Raw genomic sequence first — 20717 nt, 5'->3', positions numbered from 1 at the left:
TATGATCCTCGGGGCTCTCCGTACTTCGGATCAGCCCATTTTACACCCCGGGGGGACTCCGCCACCACTTCTCCCTTCTACGCAGGTCTGTGCCGCCTGTCCGCCCCAGCACCTCCTCCTCATTGGCCGGCTGTGCGGGTCAGGGACAGTCTGAGAAGCAAAGGAGACTTCCGGCCGTGAGAAGCTCCGTGTCTCCCCCCGTCCAGGCGGGCAGATGGTGGATCCCGGCATCCCAGGTAATGGCAGCTGAGTGAGCGGTGTCGGTGACAGCTGATGATCTCCCGCAGAGGATCCCCAGTGACGCGTGTACAGGTACCGGCCTCCCCTCCCCCCACTCACACCTCCGAGCCCCAACTCCGCACCGACTACAGGGGGCGCTCTACAGCTGGGAGTGTCTACATGGGAACCCCCCCCGGAGCCGGCACTCCTCACTGCCCCATGACTGACACACATGGGTACTAGGCCTCCGCCTGCACTGCATCCTGCCACTGATCCCCACTACACAGTGCTCTGTAAGCATAGAGTCAGGACTGATCCCTACTACACAGTGCTCTGTATACATAGAGTCAGGACTGATCCCTACTACACAGTGCTCTGTATACATAGAGCCAGTACTGATCCCTACTACACAGTGCTCTGTATGCATAGAGCCAGGACTGATCCCTACTACACAGTGCTCTGTATACATAGTCAGGACTGATCCTTACTACACAGTACTCTGTATGCATAGAGCCAGGACCTGATCCCTACTACACAGTGCTCTGTATGCATAGAGCCAGGACCTGATCCCTACTACACAGTGCTCTGTATGCATAGAGTCAGGACTGATCCCTACTACACAGTGCTCTGTATACATAGAACCAGGACTGATCCCTACTACACAGTGCTCTGTATGCATATCTCCAGGATCTGATCCCTACTACACAGTGCTCTGTATGCATAGAGCCAGGACTGATCCCCACTACACAGTGCTCTGTATGCATAGAGCCAGGACCTGATCCCTACTACACAGTGCTCTGTATGCATAGAGTCAGGACTGATCCCTACTACACAGTGCTCTGTATGCATAGAGTCAGGACTGAACCCTACTACACAGTGCTCTGTATACATAGAGTCAGGACTGAACCCTACTACACAGTGCTCTGTATACATAGAGTCAGGACTGATCCCTACTACACAGTGATCTGTATGCATAGAGCCAGGACCTGATCCCTACTACACAGTGCTCTGTATGCATAGAGTCAGGACTGATCCCTACTACACAGTGCTCTGTATACATAGTCAGGACTGATCCCTACTACACAGTGCTCTGTATACATAGTCAGGACTGATCCCTACTACACAGTGCTCTGTATACATAGTCAGGACTGATCCCTACTACACAGTGCTCTGTATACATAGTCAGGACTGATCCCTACTACACAGTGCTCTGTATACATAGAGTCAGGACTGATCCCTACTACACAGTGCTCTGTATACATAGTCAGGACTGATCCCTACTACACAGTGCTCTGTATACATAGAGTCAGGACTGATCCCTACTACACAGTGCTCTGTATACATAGAGTCAGGACTGATCCCTACTACACAGTGCTCTGTATACATAGAGCCAGTACTGATCCCTACTACACAGTGCTCTGTATGCATAGAGCCAGGACTGATCCCTACTACACAGTGCTCTGTATACATAGTCAGGACTGATCCTTACTACACAGTACTCTGTATGCATAGAGCCAGGACCTGATCCCTACTACACAGTGCTCTGTATGCATAGAGCCAGGACCTGATCCCTACTACACAGTGCTCTGTATGCATAGAGTCAGGACTGATCCCTACTACACAGTGCTCTGTATACATAGAACCAGGACTGATCCCTACTACACAGTGCTCTGTATGCATATCTCCAGGATCTGATCCCTACTACACAGTGCTCTGTATGCATAGAGCCAGGACTGATCCCCACTACACAGTGCTCTGTATGCATAGAGCCAGGACCTGATCCCTACTACACAGTGCTCTGTATGCATAGAGTCAGGACTGATCCCTACTACACAGTGCTCTGTATGCATAGAGTCAGGACTGAACCCTACTACACAGTGCTCTGTATACATAGAGTCAGGACTGAACCCTACTACACAGTGCTCTGTATACATAGAGTCAGGACTGATCCCTACTACACAGTGATCTGTATGCATAGAGCCAGGACCTGATCCCTACTACACAGTGCTCTGTATGCATAGAGTCAGGACTGATCCCTACTACACAGTGCTCTGTATACATAGTCAGGACTGATCCCTACTACACAGTGCTCTGTATACATAGTCAGGACTGATCCCTACTACACAGTGCTCTGTATACATAGAGTCAGGACTGATCCCTACTACACAGTGCTCTGTATACATAGTCAGGACTGATCCTCACTACACAGTGCTCTGTATGCATAGAGCCAGGACTGATCCCTACTACACAGTGCTCTGTATGCATAGAGTCAAGACTGATCCCTACGTCACAGTGCGGGTCCATGAGCCAGGATTGATCCCTACTACACAGTGCAGGTCCATGAGCCAGGACTGATCCCTTCTATACAGTGCAGGTCCATGAGCCAGGATTGATCCCTACTACACAGTCTATTTGCCTTTAGTAAATCCACCCCAATGTATACATGGAGATAGAGCTAATCTCTCATATACATTGGAGGAGGACTCTGTAGAATGGTGATCATGGCACAGATCAGAGCTGACCCCCTATATATGGTGCACAGGTCTCCTGTACATTGGTATCCATGGACACAGATGAGGACTGATCCCTACTACACAGTGCAGGTACACAGGACTCCTGTACATTGTATACATGGGAACTGATCCCTACTACACAGTGCAGGTACACAGGACTCTACATTGTATACATGGACACAGATGAGGACTGATCCCTACTACACAGCGCAGGTACACAGGACTCTGTACATTGTATACATGGACACAGATGAGGACTGATCCCTACTACACAGCGCAGGTACACAGGACTCTGTACATTGTATACATGGACACAGATGGGAGCTGATCCCTACTACACAGTGCAGGTACACAGGACTCTGTACATTGTATACATGGACACAGATGGGAGCTGATCCCTACTACACAGTGCAGGTACACAGGACTCTGTACATTGTATACATGGACACAGATGAGGACTGATCCCTACTACACAGCGCAGGTACACAGGACTCTGTACATTGTATACATGGACACAGATGAGGACTGATCCCTACTACACAGTGCAGGTACACAGGACTCTGTACATTGTATACATGGACACAGATGAGGACTGATCCCTACTACACAGCGCAGGTACACAGGACTCTGTACATTGTATACATGGACACAGATGGGAGCTGATCCCTACTACACAGTGCAGGTACACAGGACTCTGTACATTGTATACATGGACACAGATGGGAGCTGATCCCTACTACACAGTGCAGGTACACAGGAATCTGTACATTGTATACATGGACACAGATGAGGACTGATCCCTACTACACAGTGCAGGTACACAGGACTCTACATTGTATACATGGACACAGATGGGGACTGATCTCTACTACACAGTGCAGGTACACAGGACTCTGTACATTGTATACATGGACACAGATGGGAGCTGATCCCTACTACACAGTGCAGGTACACAGGACTCTGTACATTGTATACATGGACACAGATGAGGACTGATCCCTACTACACAGTGCAGGTACACAGGAATCTGTACATTGTATACATGGACACAGATGAGGACTGATCCCTACTACACAGTGCAGGTACACAGGACTCTGTACATTGTATCCATGGACACAGATGGGGACTGATCTCTACTACACAGTGCAGGTACACAGGACTCTGTACATTGTATACATGGACACAGATGGGAGCTGATCCCTACTACACAGTGCAGGTACACAGGACTCTGTACATTGTATACATGGACACAGATGGGGACTGATCCCTACTACACAGTGCAGGTACACAGGACTCTGTACATTGGTATACATGGACACAGAGAAGAACTCGGCTCTCATTCACAGCACTGAACACGCAGCTCTATGTACATATACAGTGCAGTGCATCTGGAATGTATTCACAGCGCTTCACTTTTTCCACATTTTATGTCACAGCCTTATTCCAAAATGTATTAAATTCATTATTTTCCTCAGAATTCTACAAACCATCCCCCATAATGACAATGTGAAAGACGTTTGTTTGAAATCCTTGCAAATTTATTAAAAATAAAATGCCAAACAATCCCATGTACATAAGTATTCTCAGCCTTTGCCATGACCCTCCATATTGATCTCCGAAGCATTCCGTTTCCAACGATCATCCTTGAGATGTTTCTACAACATGATTGGAGTTCACCTGTGGTATATTCAGTCCATTGTTCGATATTTGGGAAGGCACACGCCTGTCTATAGAAGGTCCCACAGTTATCAGTGCATGTCGGAGCACAAACCAAGCCATGAAGTCCAAGGAATGGTCTGTGGACCTCAGAGACAGGATTGTATTGAGGGACAGATCTGGGGAAGAGTACGGAAAAATGTCTGCCGCATTGAAGGTCCAATGAGCACAGAGGGCTCCATCACCATAAATGGAAGAAGTTTGGAAACACCAGTAGCTAGACTCAGAAAGCTTTACGCCGGCGTATCGGTAGTAACGCCGACATAACTCTGAATCTACGCCGTCCTAAATTTAAGCGTATTCTGGAAACCAGATACGCTTAAATTAGGCTAAGATGCGAGCGGCGTAAGTCTCCTACGCCATCGTATCTTAGGGTGCAATATTTACGCTGGCCGCTAGGTGGCGCTTCCATTGAGTTTGGCGTAGAATATGCAAATGACTAGATACGCCGATTCATGAACGTACGATTGCCCGTCGCAGTAAAGATATGCTGTTTCCGTAAGAGGTACGCCGGCGTAAAGATAAAGCTGCCCCCTAGGTGGCCTAGTCAATGTTAAGTATGGGCGTCGTTCCCGCGTCGAAATTTTTACGTCGTTTGCGTAAGTAGTCCGTGAATGGGGCTGGACGTAATTTCCGTTCACGTCGAAACCAATACGCCCTCGCTGCGTACTTTGGAGCAATACACACTGGGATATGTACACGGACGGCGCATGTGCCGTTCATAAAAAACGTCAATCACGTTGGGTCACCACCCATTTACATAAAACACGCCCCCCTCATCATAATTTGAATTAGGCACGCTTACGCCCGCCCCATTTACGCTACGCTGCCATAACTTAAGAGGCAAGTGCTTTGTGAATACAGCACTTGCCTCTCTGACTTACGGCGGCGTATCGTAAATACGATACGCTATGCTGCCGTACAAATGCACGCATCTACCTGAATCCAGCTACAGGACTCTTCCTAGAGCGGGCCGCCCGGCCAAACTGAACAATTTTAGTGAGGGAGGGGACCAAGAACCAGATAGTCACTCTGACAGCTCCACCATTTCTCTGTGGAGAGAGGAGAACCTTTCAGAAGAACAACCATCTCTGCAGCACTCCACCAATCAGGCTTGTATGGCAGAGTGGCCAGACGGAAGCCCCTCCTCAGTAAAAGGCACATGACTGCCCACCTGGAGTTTGCCAAAAGTTACCTGAAGGACTCTGACCATGAGAAACCAAATTCTCTGGTCTGACGAAACAAATATTGAAATCTTTGGCCTGAATTGCAAGTGTCATGTCTGGAGGAAACCAGGAGCCGATCATCATCTGGCCAATTTTATCCCTACAGTGAAGCATGGTGGTGGCAGCATCATGCTGTGGAGATGTTTTTTAGGGGGCAGGGACTGGGAGACGAGTCAGGATTGAGGGAAAGGCAGCAATGTACAGAGACTTGTACAGAGAGCGCTCTGGACCTCAGACTGGGACAAAGGTTCATCTTCCAACAGGACAACGACCCTAAGCACACAGCCAAGGTAACAAAGGAGTGGCTATGGGACAACTCTGTGAATGTCCTTGACGTTCCCAGCCAGAGCCCAGATTGAACCCAACTGAACATCTCTGGAGAGATCTGCAATTGGCTGTGCACCGCCCCCCTCCCATCCAACCTGATGGAGCTTGAGAGGTCCTGCGAAGAACGGGAGGAACTGCCCAAATAGGTGTGCCAAGACTTACTCAAAAACACTTGAGGCTGTAATTGGTGCCAAAGGTGCCTCAACAAAGTATTGAGCAAAGGCTGTGAATACTTATGTACAGTACATGTGCACTCCAACTAAGGCTAGGTTCACACTGCTGCAAATTCAAAATCGCGATTTTACCGCGATTTCGCGGCTGCGGATTTGCAGTGATTTTGTTGCGATTTCGGCCGCGATTTAACGCACGGCTGTGGAGTCGGTAGATAAATGTTCCGACTCCTCAGTTTTATGTACTTCCGACTCCGACTCTCCGACTCCTCTGTATTAATATGCGAATGTATTTTATACATTCCTTGAGGGAAAGAAACGCAACCTACCACAGGACTACTGGCTGGGAAGCCAACAGTCTACTGTATTGCACAGTTTAAGCAAAAGACAAACACAATGAAAACAATCAAGTGGCTGGATAGTAGCAGCAGGCATAAACATCAGGAACAGGCTCTTTACCAGTTCAAAAATACAAACCACATTATTTGGTTGTTTTAGAACAAAAACAAAGCTCATCTATAATGAACCAAAAACAAAATCTGTAAAACCTAGAAATCGTTTATATTAATCTTGAAATGTAGTTATAGGCTTAGCAAATGCAAATCAATTCAATTCAATGTAGAGTTCTAAGGAAGAGAATTGCCTCTGCCAGATCCTCTTTCATAGAAGCTCTTAAAGCGGATGTGCCATGGGAACAAAATATTAAAAGTCAGCAGCTACAAATACTGCAGCTGCTGACTTTTAATAATAGGACACTTACCTGTCCTGGAGTCCAGCGCCGATCGCAGCAGAGCACGAGCGATCGCTCGTCACTCTGCTGCTCCCCCCGCCATCCACGCTGAGGGAACCAGGAAGTGAAGCGCTGCGGCTTCACTGCCCGGTTCCCTACGGCGCATGCGCGAGTCGCGCTGCGCCCGCCGATTGGCTCACACGCTGTGTGCTGGGAGCCGAGTGTTCCCAGCACACAACGGGCGACAGACGGGATGTGACGGAATGCCCGTCTTTCGCCCGTATCGTGTGGCCGGAAGTGGGTGCAAATACCTGTCTTTAGACAGGTGTCTGCACCCCCCTCCCCCCTGAAAGGTGTCAAAAGTGACACCGGAGGGGGGGAGGGTTCCGATCAGCGGGACTCCACTTTAGGGTGGAGGACCGCTTTAAGTCAGACTGAGCCTAGGTTCACACTGCTGCGAATTCAAAATCGCGGTAAAATGTGCGATTTTACCGCGATTTCGCGGCTGCGATTTTGCTGCGATTTCGGCCACAATTTAATGTAAATCGCGGCCCGAAATCGCAAAAAGTAGTACAGGAACTACTTTTTGAAATCGGCGTCGCACCGATTAGGACGGTACCATTGCCGGCAAATGCCGCCGATTTGAGATGCGATTTGACATGTGAAATCGCATCTCAAATCGTACCCAGTGTGAACCAGGGCTCAGTTGTAGAAACATCTCAAGGATGATCGGTGGAACAGGATGCACCTGAGATGAATATTGAGTGTCATGGCAACGGCTGGGAATACTTGTGTACATGGGATTTATTTTTAATACATTTGCAAGGATTTCAAACAAACTTTAAGTTGTCATGGGGTATTGCTTTTAGTGTTTTGAGAAAAATTAATTAATCAATTTTAGAATAAGGCTGTAACATAACACAATGTGGAGAAAATGAAGCACTGAGAATACTTTCTGGATGCACTGTATACTGACAAAAGTACTGGGACACCTGCCTTTACACGCACATAAACTTTAATGGCATCCCAGTCTTAGTCCGTAGGGTTCAATATTGAGTTGGCCCCACCCTTTGCAGCTATAACAGATTCAACTCTTCTGGGAAGGCTGTCCACAAGGTTTAGGAGTGTGTCTATGAGAATGTTTGACTATTCTTCCAGAAGCTTATTTGTGAGGTCAGGCACTGTTGTTGGACGAGAAGGCCTGGCTTGCAGTCTCTGCTCTAATTCATCCCAAAGGTGTTCTATCGGGTTGAGGTCAGGACTCTGTGCAGGTCAGTCAAGTTCCTTCACCCCAAACTCGCTCATCCGTGTCTTTATGGACCTTGCTTTGTGCGCTGGTCCTCATTTGGTGGGGGGGGGGGGGCGAATTACGGTGTGGGGGTTGTTTTTCAGGGGTTGGGCTTGGCCCCTTAGTTCCAGTGAAGGGGACTCCTTAAAGGGGTTGTAGCCCTCGTGTTTTTCACCTTAATGCATTCTACATTGAGGGGAAAAACCTTCCATAGTGCAGCTGGCCCCCAGAGCCCCCCCCTTTTACTTACCTGAACCCGATGGTTCCATTGAAGGGGATGAGCACAACAGCTCCAGACACTTTCTCTGGCTTTTTTGGATAGATTGATGGCAGAGCAGCCATTGGCTCCTGCTGCTGTCAATCGAATCCAGTAGAACGGGTGCAGGGCCGAGTCCTGCTGTCTGTCAATAGATGCAGCAGGACTCAGGAGTGCTCCCCATGGAATGCCGGTCTCCGAGAGGGCACTTGATGTGGGGAGGAGCCAGGAGCGCTGCTGGAGGACCCCCAGAAGAGGAGGATCAAAGGGAAAACCCTTGTAAATAGAAGGTAAGTATATATAACAAAGAACAAACCTTTACAGCCCCATTTAAGGCGTCAGTATACAAAGACCTTTTGGTTGCTCCCAACTTTGTGAAGCAGTTTGGGGACGGCCCCTTCCTTTTCCAACATGACTGTTCACCAGTGCACAAAGCAAGGTCCATAAAGACATGGATGAGCACTTTGGGGTGGAGGAACTTGACTAGCCTGCATGGAGTCCTGACCTCAGATCGATAGAACATCTTTTATGATGAATTGCGAGCCAGGCCTTCTCATCCAACATCAGCGTATAATTTAGTTAATATGTAAAGTACGGTATAAAAAATTTATTCTTTGAATATCTCTGTGCCGTGGTAAATATAAACAACCAGCTATATGGTTCGGGAACAAATGATCTAATCCAGTCTGAGAATAACAGACAGAAGGACGTGTATAATATTGGAGGTTGGATCTGGTGCATATCATCAGACTTGGATGGCGTTTTGCAGATTTTCAGACAGGACTGTAATAGAATATTATAAATGACAGACTCCCTTCTCCATAGGCAAGCCTGTATATGCAGCATGTTTGTATGCCCAGTGTGCAGGGATCCTTATTGTGCAATCTCTGTACAATCACCTTTATTTTTGCTACTGCCAGTGGAGGGCAGAGGCCATGCTTATAGTGGCTTTACACCCCATACAACCTCTTTTACCTACAGGTAAGCCTATATTAAGGCTTACCTGTAGGTGCTGGAAATATCTCCCAACCCTCCACGGTTTAGGCGATATTTACAATAAAGCCAATGTCTATGGCGCATGCACATTTTAGGAAGGGCAGATAGTGCCGTTTCTAAAGGGGTCATGCTGTGACTGGCGGCTCCCTTGCGCATGCGTGACGTCACGCGGCTCTGGTCAGTCACAGAGCCGGAGTTCGTGGCCCCAGAAGGAAGAGGGGTGAAGATGGACGCTCGCTGCCAGTGGGGACAGCGGTGACGTCGCAGGCTTCGGTTTCAGGTAAGTGACATACTGACATTGGGTGTCAAACTCAATTTCATTGTGGGCCGCATCAGCATTATGATTGCCCTCAAAAGGGCCGGTTGTATCTGTAAGATTAGATGTCTAGCGCATCCCCTCCCCATATATTGGATATCAAAAGCCACCCCACCATCAGAAGTTGAGTCCCCCACTCTCCCTTACATCACATTGCACCCCCATTTCCGTATGCTGTTGCTGGGAAGAAGCTGGATGCATTGCTTGAAAGCAGAAAGTAAGGGTCTGGAGCAGTGTTTCTCAACTCCAGTCCTCAAGGCGCCCCAACAGGTCATGTTTTCAGGATTTCCCTCAGAAATGGCTGTGTTAATTACTAAGGCAGTGAAACTGATCAAATCACCAGTGCAAAATGATGGAAATCCTGAAAACATGACCTGTTGGGGCGCCTCGAGGACTGGAGTTGAGAAACACTGATCTTGAGGAGGGGTGGAGCTCTCCTGCAGGGCCACATAAAATGGCCTGGAGGGTTGGATTCGGCCCGTGGGCCTTGTGCTTGACACCTCTGCATAATGGGCTACTATGCGATGCACCCGTCAGGGTTTACTTCCTCTTTAAAAAAGCAATTTAGTCTTCATTTAGACAGGCCCATACGGTACATAAGCTGTTATTGGCCATGCCACCATGTCATAAGTATCCCTTTCCCGCCGAGTGTACGCATATATGCATCCTCAGGCAGCTGCAAGCATTATCCCGGTACCGTTGTTTAGAGCCAGCGATTGGCTATCCAGGCATAACAACCAATGCGGCTAGACATCCCCCCACCCTCCCGCTGCTCTGACCGGGCCTCCCGTCCCACTGGGAGACCCGATCTACAATCCGCCGCCTCCAGTGCCTAGCCCCAGAGTTCCTGTCTCCTCAATGTAAACACGGAAGCGACATAAAAAAAAGGGACATTCAATTCTCTGGCAGACTTCTTTAGCAGAAAGGAATCGAGTCAATCAGAATGATAATTAAATCAAGTTTATCTTCAGATTGTAGAGCAATGGGGAAGACCATATACTTGTTTGCATACTAGAAGAAATGCAGTTATTAAAAAAATAAAAAGGGCCGGATAACGGCACTTTACTTGCCTTTATTGGGCCACTAGGATGCCAATCCTCCCACCTACACAAACTACGGGGCGCCAATCCTCCCACCAATGTCCAGCCCCCTCGAAGTCTGAGGGACAGTAAACTGGCCCTTTGTTTAGAAAGTTTGGAGACCCATGCTCTAGAGCACAGGTGTCAAACACAAGGCCCACGGGCCGAATCCGGCCCTCCAGGCCATTTCATGTGGCCCTCGCACCTCTCCTGCAGCTGCAGGAGAGCTCCAGAAGTCCTCTAGTCCTACTCCAGACCCTTACTTTGCACTCAGATTCTACCCAGCAGCAGCATAAGTAAATGGGGGTGCACTGTGATGTAAGGGAGAGTGGGGGACTCAACTTCTGATGGTGGGGTGGTTCTTGACATCTAATGTAAGGGGAGGGGATACACTGGACATCTAATCTTACAGTTACAATCGGCCCTTTTGAGGACAAGCATAATTCTGATGCGGCCCACGATGAAATTGAGTTTGACACCCCTGATCTAGAGGTTTAACGCGGGTCTGCTTTGGATTCTGCCAAAACTACCAGACTTGATCCATCAGGGACCAGTGCTGCACCCAAACGTGCAACAGCTAAAGTCAGCAGCTTGGTACCTGAAGGGCAACTGCTGAAATCCCACCAGCTTTCCAGTTGAGTGATTAACACTATTATAGCAAGTAGTAAAAAGTCAAATGCCGTTTATGAAAAAGTAAAACAAAAACATTTAAACTTGTGGGTACCGGGTAACATAAAAGATCACAATAGCATTTCAGCCTCTGTTCTGGAGTTTCTTTAACCACTTAAGCCCCGGACCTTTAGGCAGCTAAATGCCCCGGCCAGGTTTTGCGATTCGGCACTGCGTCGCTTTAACAGACAATTGCGCGGTCGTGCGACGTGGCTCCCAAACAAAATTGGCGTCCTTTTTTCCCCACAAATAGAGCTTTCTTTTGGTGGTATTTGATCACCTCTGCGGTTTTAATTTTTTGCGCTATAAACAAAAATAGAGCAACAATTTTGAAAAAAATGCAATATTTTTTACTTTTTGCTGTAATAAATATCCCCCAAAAACATATCTAAAAAAAAAATTTTTCCCTCAGTTTAGGCTGATACATATTCTTCTACCTATGTTTGGTAAAAAAAAATCGCAATAAGCGTTTATCGATTGGTTTGCGCAAAATGTATAGCGTTTACAAAATAGGGGATATTTTTATTGCATTTTTATTAATTTTTTTTTACTACTAATGGCGGCGATCAGCTTTTTTTTTTTTTTTTTTTTTTTTTTTTGTGACTGCGACATTATGGCGGACACTTCGAACAATTTTGACACCTTTTTGGGACATTGTCATTTTCACAGCAAAAAATGCAGTAGGGGGGTGTGGCTGTAGGTCTGATGTCATCGATTGTGTCTCCCCTATAAAGGGGATGACACGATCGATGCGCCGCCACAGTGAAGCACAGGGAAGCCGTGTTTACATACGGCTCTCCCCGTTCTCCAGCTCCGGGGAGCGATCGCGATGCAGCGGCTATAAACGAATAGCCGCGCCGTCGTCCCCGGATCGCTCCCAGAGGGAATCCGCACGCAGCGGGGGGGGGGTCCCGATCGGACCCCCGACCAAAGGCAAGGACGTATATATACGCCCGTCTGCCTGTCTGTGCCATTTTGCGGACGTAAATAGTCGTGCGGCGGGCGTTAAGTGGTTACAAAGGAAAACCGATCTGCTTGTCAGTCAATGCTCATGAAGTGCAAGTAGGGGTACTTTTAGCTTGTGTGGGGTTGAGCTTAGCCGAAGAGCCTCCGATTAAGAGGCTCTTTAAGTTAGCAGGCAGGAATCCGTCTTGTTCATTTCCTTGAAGGCACCAAAGGTGTGACCCGCCAAGCTTTGCAACAATCACCTTTCGAACCTATCAAGTTGTTTAGACAGAGCTATAACTCTGAAAATGGTTGTGCCAGCAGTCCCAGCATCTACTATAAGTAGTAAGCGAGATTCAAGAACTACCTTTTGCAGGCCTATTTTTCTCCCCAGTCTTTCCAGGCAGAATTGTGCAGCAACTACATAAACTACCCAATTCACCTTGATCAAAAGTTTACATACCTTGGTGATTTTGACCTGATAACATGCACACAAGTTCACAAAAAGGAGTTGGAATGGCTATTAAAGGTGGCCATTCTAACTTGTGATCTGTTTGCTTGTATCTAGTGTATGTATAAAAGGTCAATGAGTTTCTGGACTCCTGGCAGACCCTTGCATTTTTCATCCAGTGCTGCACTGACATTTCTGGATTCTGAGTCATGGGGAAAGTAAAATATTTGTCCAAGGATCTGAGGGAAAAGGTAGTTGAACTGTATAAAACAGGAAAGGGATATAAAAAGATATCCAAGGAATTGAGAATGCTGATCGGCAGTGTTCAAACTTTAATCAAGAAGGGGTTCTGTTGAAACCAAACCACACTTGGGTAGAATAACTAAAATTTCAGCCACAACTGCCAGGAAAATAGTTCGGGATGCAAAGAGAAACCCACAAATAACTTCAGATGAAATACAGGACTCTATGAAAACATGTGGTGTGGCTGTTTCTAGATGAACAATAAGGAGAGACTTGAAGAAAGATGGACTACATGGTCGAGTCGCCAGAAGAAAGCCATTACTACGCAAACGCCACAAAGTATCCCACTTACAATATGCCAAACGGCACAGAGACAAGCCTCAAACCTTTTGGCACAAAGTCATTGAGCTTTTTGGCCGCAACCATAAATGCTACATTTTGGAGAGGAATCAACAAGGCCTATGACAAAAAGTACACCGTCCCTACTGTGAAACACGGAGGTGGGTTGCTGATGTTTTGGGGATGTGTGAGCTACAAAGGCACAGGAAATGTTTGATCCAGAACACAAGGCCAAGTTGGCCTGTCATTGGCTACAGCAGAATAAAGTGAAGGTTCTGGAGTGGCCATCTTAATATCATTGAGCCACTCTGGGGAGATCTCAAACTTGCAGTTTATGCAAGACAGCCCAAGAATTTGCAGGAACTGGAGGCTTTTTACCAAGAGGAATGGGCAGCTTTACCACCTGAGAAGATAAAGAGCCTCATCTACAAATACCACAAAAGACTTCAAGCTGTCATTGATGTTAAAAGGGTGAAATGCTAAGAACTGGGGTATGTAAACTGTTTTTTGATCAAGGTCATTTGGGTAGTTTCTATTGTGATTATGATTTAAAATGAGTAAACACAGTTGATTGATAAATAGTTTCAGCCAAACGCGAACCATGAGTGAAAGAAAAGTCTCTCTTTGTGTTATTTGTATTCTCTGAAAAATGGCCAAGAAATCATAAATTCTGCCAGGATATGTAAACGTATGAGCCCAAGTGTGTGTGTGTGTGGGTGTGGTGTGTTTTTTTTTTTTGTATTTTATTAGTTTTTCATATAGGATACAAAACGATAATCTTACAGGTTACACATTGTCAGGTCATCGATCGATCAATCGGGCTTTGCACACTTCGGCGCTCTGCTTACAGAATGAGGCAACATTGACTCACTTTCAGCAATTTCCATGTTGGCTGGAAGATCATTTTGCTCTGAGCATTTTCTTGCAATTGTCGCGTTCTCCAGCAGTCAAAATCCGTTGATTGTTTGAAATCGCAGAGCGTTCCATTGAGGTGCGTTAGAAAACATTCTGCTTGCTGCAGTTTTAAGGAGCTGACCTGTGGTTTTCCTATTGAAGGCATGTGAATGGAGCTTTTCACAACTCGTATATAAAAATACAACAAAATGTATTCAGCGTAATCCTGCACTGCAGTGTGACTTTCTGGTCTGATTGAAGACGCTAAGATGAAAGATTATTGTTTTGGGAAGCATTTCCGCAGTGCAGTGGAAACCACGGGTCCGTTTTGATCTATGGCTTCTATCACCGTTATTGGGGTTGGGGCTCACAGTTTTGTGGCTTGTTCACACCATGGGGGTTATTTACTAAAAAAGGACCATGGGTTGCAGGAAAGAAATTTACCCGATTTTCCCCATCAACACAGACGAATCCCTCCTGCCGAGCAATTGTCTTCTTCTGGGGCGGGGGGGGAAAGCTTCCCTCGCCAGGAGAAGACCATGATTATTGCTAGCGGCTATAAAAGCTGCTAATGATATTCGCAAGAGAATCCTGCAGGCTGGTTATAACCAAGTAGGTCGGTTTTTTTTTTTTTTTCTCCCATTTCATAATAAGCATCCTTTTCCTGCAGACATTCCTCTTTTCAATTCCTCATTGTTCGTTTTTGCTCAGAAGTTGCTCTATTTCTTCTCTGTTCTGTTCGCTTCCTGCTTGTCTGATTTTACTGACCACCGTGAAGGGAGCGTTTACTGCGGTGGTCAGTAACGTGCTCACCCCCTTCTGGGAACTACATCTGTGCGGCAGGACGCTCTCTACGTGTTAGAGACTTCAAGGAGGTGTGAATTACTGGGCGTGCCGCAATGCATACTGGGAAATGTAGTTCTTACATGAACGAGAGCCGCAAACCAGGAAGTGAATGAGAACAGAAACTAGAATGCCGGAGGTGATATAGATGAAGGCATTTAATAGGTATTTACTTGTTTTTTAACAGAATCATTACACTATTCTGTCTGTCTACCTTGCAGACATTCATTTTAGGCAAGAAAAATTTTTCCTTTACAACTCCTTTAATCAACTGGGTACATTCAGCCTGCCCATGTATGGCCGACCTGAGAAGCTGATTGGTTTCTATGCATAAGTGAGCCTGACTTTGCACTCTCCAGCTTTATTAAATATATCCCATCAAAGGCTCTTGTGTCCTCTCTGCCCGAAATTTGGACCTCGCTGTGCTAAACTTAATATCTCCTTTTCCTAAACGTATAGGAAGACTGCCGAGTCTTGCTTTTCTATTTATTTTTTAGAGCTGGCTTCATCTCCCCAATGTATAGATCTTTTGCATTCCGCACTGCATGTAAGTATAAGTTACTTCATGTGTGTTGGGTCTTTTGGATGTACAAGCTTCTTTCTCTGTATAATGCTAGGCTTGAAAGACACAGGAATGCAGTGTTTTCTTATGGGATGACTATATTACTCCATGTGTTCTGCTTCTGCCATCTGCTCAAAGGTCTTCTGTTTTTGCTTGACCTTGTGGATGTTTTAAGGAAAGTCCCGACTGAGCCGCTACAAACTTTTAAAGGGGTTGTAAAGGTACAATTTCTTTTTTTTTTTTTTCCTAAATATCTTCCTTTACCTTAGTGCAGTCCTCATTCACTTACCTCATCCTTCCATTTTGCTTTTAAATGTCCTTATTTCTTCTGAGAAATCCTCACTTTCTGTTCTTCTGTCTGTAACTCCACACAGTAATGCAAGGCTTTCTACCTGGTGTGGAGTGTCGTGCTCGCCCCCTCCCTTGGACTACAGGAGAGTCGGGACGCTCTCTACGTTGCAGATAAAGGAGCTGTGTGTTAGTGGGCGTCCTGACTCTCCTTGCATGCAAGGCTTATCTGTAGTTGAGCTGCACGATTATTCATCAAGAACCGTTGGAGCAATTTATTTTTCCGTTGTGGTCGTGACAAAGTGTTTCCCGATCTTTCTATGCAGAGCATTCTCTCTGCTCTGCTGAAGCCACAGCTGTAAAATCTGGGCAGTGTGCCAAGTGTCAGCACATTCTTTATCGGTGGCACTTTAAGTCTAAACCTTGTAACAATTTGTCTTTTACATCAAAGGAATACACTTCTGTGTGTAAATTTAGGAAAGTTTAACCACTTGAACACCAAAACTTTTTTTTTTTTTTTTTACATTTGTTGGTTTCATGTTTTAAAATCCATTTTTTTTCTTCTAGAAAATGACTTGGGACCCCCAAACATATATTATATAATTTTTTTTTTTTTTTTTTTTTGTAGAGACCCTAGAGAATAACATTGGTTGTTGCAAAATTTTATGTTGCGCTGTATTTGCCCAGCTGTCTTTCAAATGCAATTTTTTGGGGGTAAATATTACTTTTATTTAATAATAATAATAATAATAATAATAATAATAAAAAAAAAAATAACCAGTAAAGTTAGCCCAAGTGTGTTTGTATAATGTGAAAGGGATTCTTGATCGTGATTTGTATTCTAAGCAAAAAAATCGCGATTCTCATTTTGGCCAGAATTGTGCAACTCTAACCTGTAGCATAAAGTGGCTGTAAAGGATTTCCAACCTCTTTAATAGATGGAAAGTTAAAAAATGACTGAAGGTCCACTTTAAATATCGTGGACTGTCTACTTTGCAGAAAGGTGTAATTTGGTGGGTATTTCTACTGACCTGGTATTTTGGGGTCATTAGTACATCAGGATGGATTTGAGTTTCAAATGTATATAAACCATAGTTTGTGGATTCAAGAACTTTCCTGCAGACTAAATATACAGTGATTTGGGTTATTTTTTTACCAAAGTAAAATACACTTGCAAAAATTGCTCCCCGTTGGGATGATATTCCTACTTTTTGTCTCGGGGACACAACAAGAAGGGAAAACCTAGAGCAGGGATCTTCAAACTACGGCCCTCCAGCTGTTGCGGAACTACACCTCCCATGAGGCATTGTTAAAATCTGACATTCACAGACCTGACTAGGCATGATGGGAATTGTAGTTCCTGAACAACTGGAGGGCCGTAGTTTGATGACATCTGACCTAGAGAGACAAGTATAGATTGAAATAGGAACCTGACAGAGGTTGTAACACCTCTAATTCACAATCTTTCTTTGGTTGGCCAATAAATTGTATTACCCTAAATCCAAACTTCTACTTTTAACAGTGGCTAACACAGTACACATGGCTTGTTGCTCTCTTTTTAACCACTTCCCGACCTCCTCATGTACATATACGTCAGCAGAATGGCACGGACAGGCACATGTACGTACCTGTACGTCCTCTGCTAGACGTGGGTGGGGGGTCCGATCGGGACCCCCCCCCCCCCCCCCCGGTACATGCGGAGGTCGGGTCCGCTCGGGGAGCGATCCGGGACGACGGCGCGGCTATTTGTTTTTAGCCGCTCCGTCGCGATCGCTCCCCGGAGCTGAAGAACGGGGAGAGCCGTGTGTAAACACGGCTTCCCCGTGCTTCACTGTGGCGGCGCATCGATCGGGTGATCCCCTTTATAGGGGAGATCCGATCGATGATGTCATTCCTACAGCCACACCCCCCTACACTAGTAAACACACACACACAGTGATCCCTAAATGTTACAGCGCCCCCTGTGTTTAACTCCCAAACTGCAACTGTCATTTTCACAATAAAGAAATTTAAATGCATTTTTTGCTGTGAAAATGACAATGGTCCCAAAAATGTGTCAAAATTGTCAAGTGTCCGCCATAATGTCGCAGTCACGAAAAAAATCGCTAATCGCCGCCATTAGTAGTAAAAAAAAATAAAAAAAATAAAAATGCAAAAAAACTATCCCCTATTTTGTAAACGCTATAAATTTTGCGCAAACCAACCGATAAACGATTATTGCGATTTTTTTTTTTTTTTTACCAAAAATAGGTACAAGAATACGTATCGGCCTAAACTGAGGAAAAAAAAATTATATATGTTTTTGGGGGATATTTATAACGGCAAAAAGTAAAAAATATTGCTTTTTTTTCAAAATTGTCGCTCTATTTTTGTTTATAGCGCAAAAAATTAAAAACCGCAGAGGTGATCAAATACCACCAAAATAAAGCTCTATTTGTGGGGAAAAAAGGACGCCAATTTTGTTTGGGAGCCACGTCGCACGACCGCACAATTGTCTGTTAAAGCGACGCAGTCCCGAACTGTAAAAACCCCTTGGGTCTTTAGGCAGCAATATGGTCCGGGGCTTAAGTGGTTAAAAAACATAAAAAAAATGTCAAGTTAGGATTTTTACAGATTGAAATTTAGAAATATATACTTATTGCATTTTTTTTTTTTCTCGCAGACATCATTAAAAAATGGTAAAATGTTGGTAATATTTACAACACCATCACATGAAATGATGTAGCCTTCCTTCTTTCATTGACATCTCCTCCTTCTTGCATACATGGCTTCCCTGTCTGGTAATAGAGCTTCTATTTTTACTTGTAGTCGCTGCTGAAGTCTGGATGATGGCCAGTAGCAGAACATATCCTGTTCATAGGACACCAAAAGGAACCGTACCATTCCTCGGGTGAACCTGTGTTCCCTTCAACTTTCCTAAACTCAAGATCATTTTTTTAAAAGCCACCTTCCTGTCTGCATAGTCCAATACGTTGTAAGTCTGGGGGGGTGTTACATTGCTAATCACTCCTTCCATTCCTGTTGAAAGACATGCTTGTATTGCTGCTTCCCATGGCTCACTATTGTTAGTGAGCAGTGGTGTCACTAGGGTTGGTGTCACCTGGTGCGGTAAAACATGGTGTCATTTCCCCCCCTTCGTTTTCGTACCAGCGTTGGAGCTTGTTGGCTCATGTTGTGGCAGTCAACCACTGCCTAACCTTCTATCCTCTACCCCTAATACTGCCTGCAGTGGCAGTATTACGACTCGAGGATCGCAGGTTATGCAATTCCTAATGGCTCAGTCCCTAGGATCAGTAAAGGATAATGACTGACAGGCCCTCTTACCAGACCCAGTGAAACTGCAGCAGTGATCCCTCCTCCAGAATGTTTGCTCACTATGTGTGCCCGGGGCCACTCTGGTCAGTAGTGTAGCATGTCTGTATCCTGGCAGTGGCTCGGTGTATTTCTTTTTCTGGTGGCGCCGGTTAGCAGTGTCTTCTTTCTTTCTTGCTGCTTTCTTGCTTTCTTGCTTTCTTGCTTTCTTTCTTTCTCCCCTCCGCTGTGGCCAATAGGAAGCGAAATGGAGCAGGCAAGAAGCTGGGCGGCAATCCTAATGAGAGAGCCGTTCTATCTTCTGCTGACAGGAGAAAGGGGGGAAACATTCTGACAGCCCGCCTCTCCCCTGTCACACCACTGCCGCCTAACTTCTGCTGAGCTGCAGCCTGCTGGTGCTGTCAGCGCTACACTGATTGGGGGGGGGGGGGGGGCTTTGACAGCACCTGCTACGACTGCCCCCCCATAGCAACGCCACTGTTAGTGAGGCTGTCCACGAGGATCTACCAGTAGAAAACAAAAGGAGGAAATGGGTACTATCTCACCATTCACACTTGTGTCACTTGCCATAAGACTGTGTACCCCATATTTTCCAATGATGACCATTCATATATGTGTGACTTAATGTCGTAGGGACTTCAAAGTAGTTTATGCACTATTTTGGTCTGAATTTAAAGTAACTTGAGGGCAATTAACTTCAATGTTAACCCTCAAAGGTTGCATGCAAGTCTTGCCTGAATGTTTTCCATGCAACAGTGGGTCCAACTCTGCAGAGGGACAAAAAGCCACATCCAAGTCGTACCCATCCAAAACTGAACTCCAAAGTCTCACTTGACTCACTTGACTTTAACGTTGTAAAAGTGTGAATGGAGACTTGGAGTGTTACTAAACCCACAACAATAATGTCTGTATATGTAGTAAAGCATGCTTGTTTACTCACTGTGGAACCTAAGGGGTTAATACTCTGCATTGTGTAAAAAGGCTGTTTGATCCTGTCTTCTCTGTTCCTCCGCTTCTTCCACTGTCCCCAAACCATATCCTGATAGTACAGAGGCTAGGGGACAAGCTGCACATGCTCAAGTTAGTGTGTTTCTAGAGTTTTTTTTTTTTTTTTTTCTTGGGAGAGTGCATGTGATCCACACAGGGCCAATCGGCACTGTCCAGACAATAGGGTCAGGGGTCCTGCAGCCTCATAGGACAATCCTAGGAGAATGAAAACTTCTACAAGCTTTACTCAGACACTGATCTAAGTCTCAAGACTGCTATATACTGCTGATTGTTTTTTTGTATTTTTGTGTACTGTGGGGGACCAGATATAGTGAATGCAGGGTCCTG

General features: G+C 45.7%; 1 protein-coding gene across 2 annotated transcripts in view; it reads left to right on the top strand.

Annotated features, from left to right (window-relative positions):
• CUL2 (cullin 2) overlaps positions 1–20717 on the top strand; it is a 144998-nt gene continuing 124281 nt past the window's right edge. Inside the window, exon 1 of one of the 2 annotated variants that reach the window (XM_040352654.1) lies at positions 1–236. The gene's annotated coding sequence lies outside the window, so the exon portion shown is untranslated. Of the gene's footprint in view, positions 313–20717 lie in introns of both variants that reach the window. The other variant, XM_040352653.1, reaches the window with a different exon arrangement.

This window comes from Rana temporaria, chromosome 5 (assembly GCF_905171775.1).
Source record: "Rana temporaria chromosome 5, aRanTem1.1, whole genome shotgun sequence".
In the NCBI taxonomy this organism is placed as follows: Eukaryota; Metazoa; Chordata; class Amphibia; order Anura; family Ranidae; genus Rana; species Rana temporaria.
Note: the sequence above shows the minus strand (reverse complement) of the source record. Positions and strands in the feature narration are given on the sequence as shown.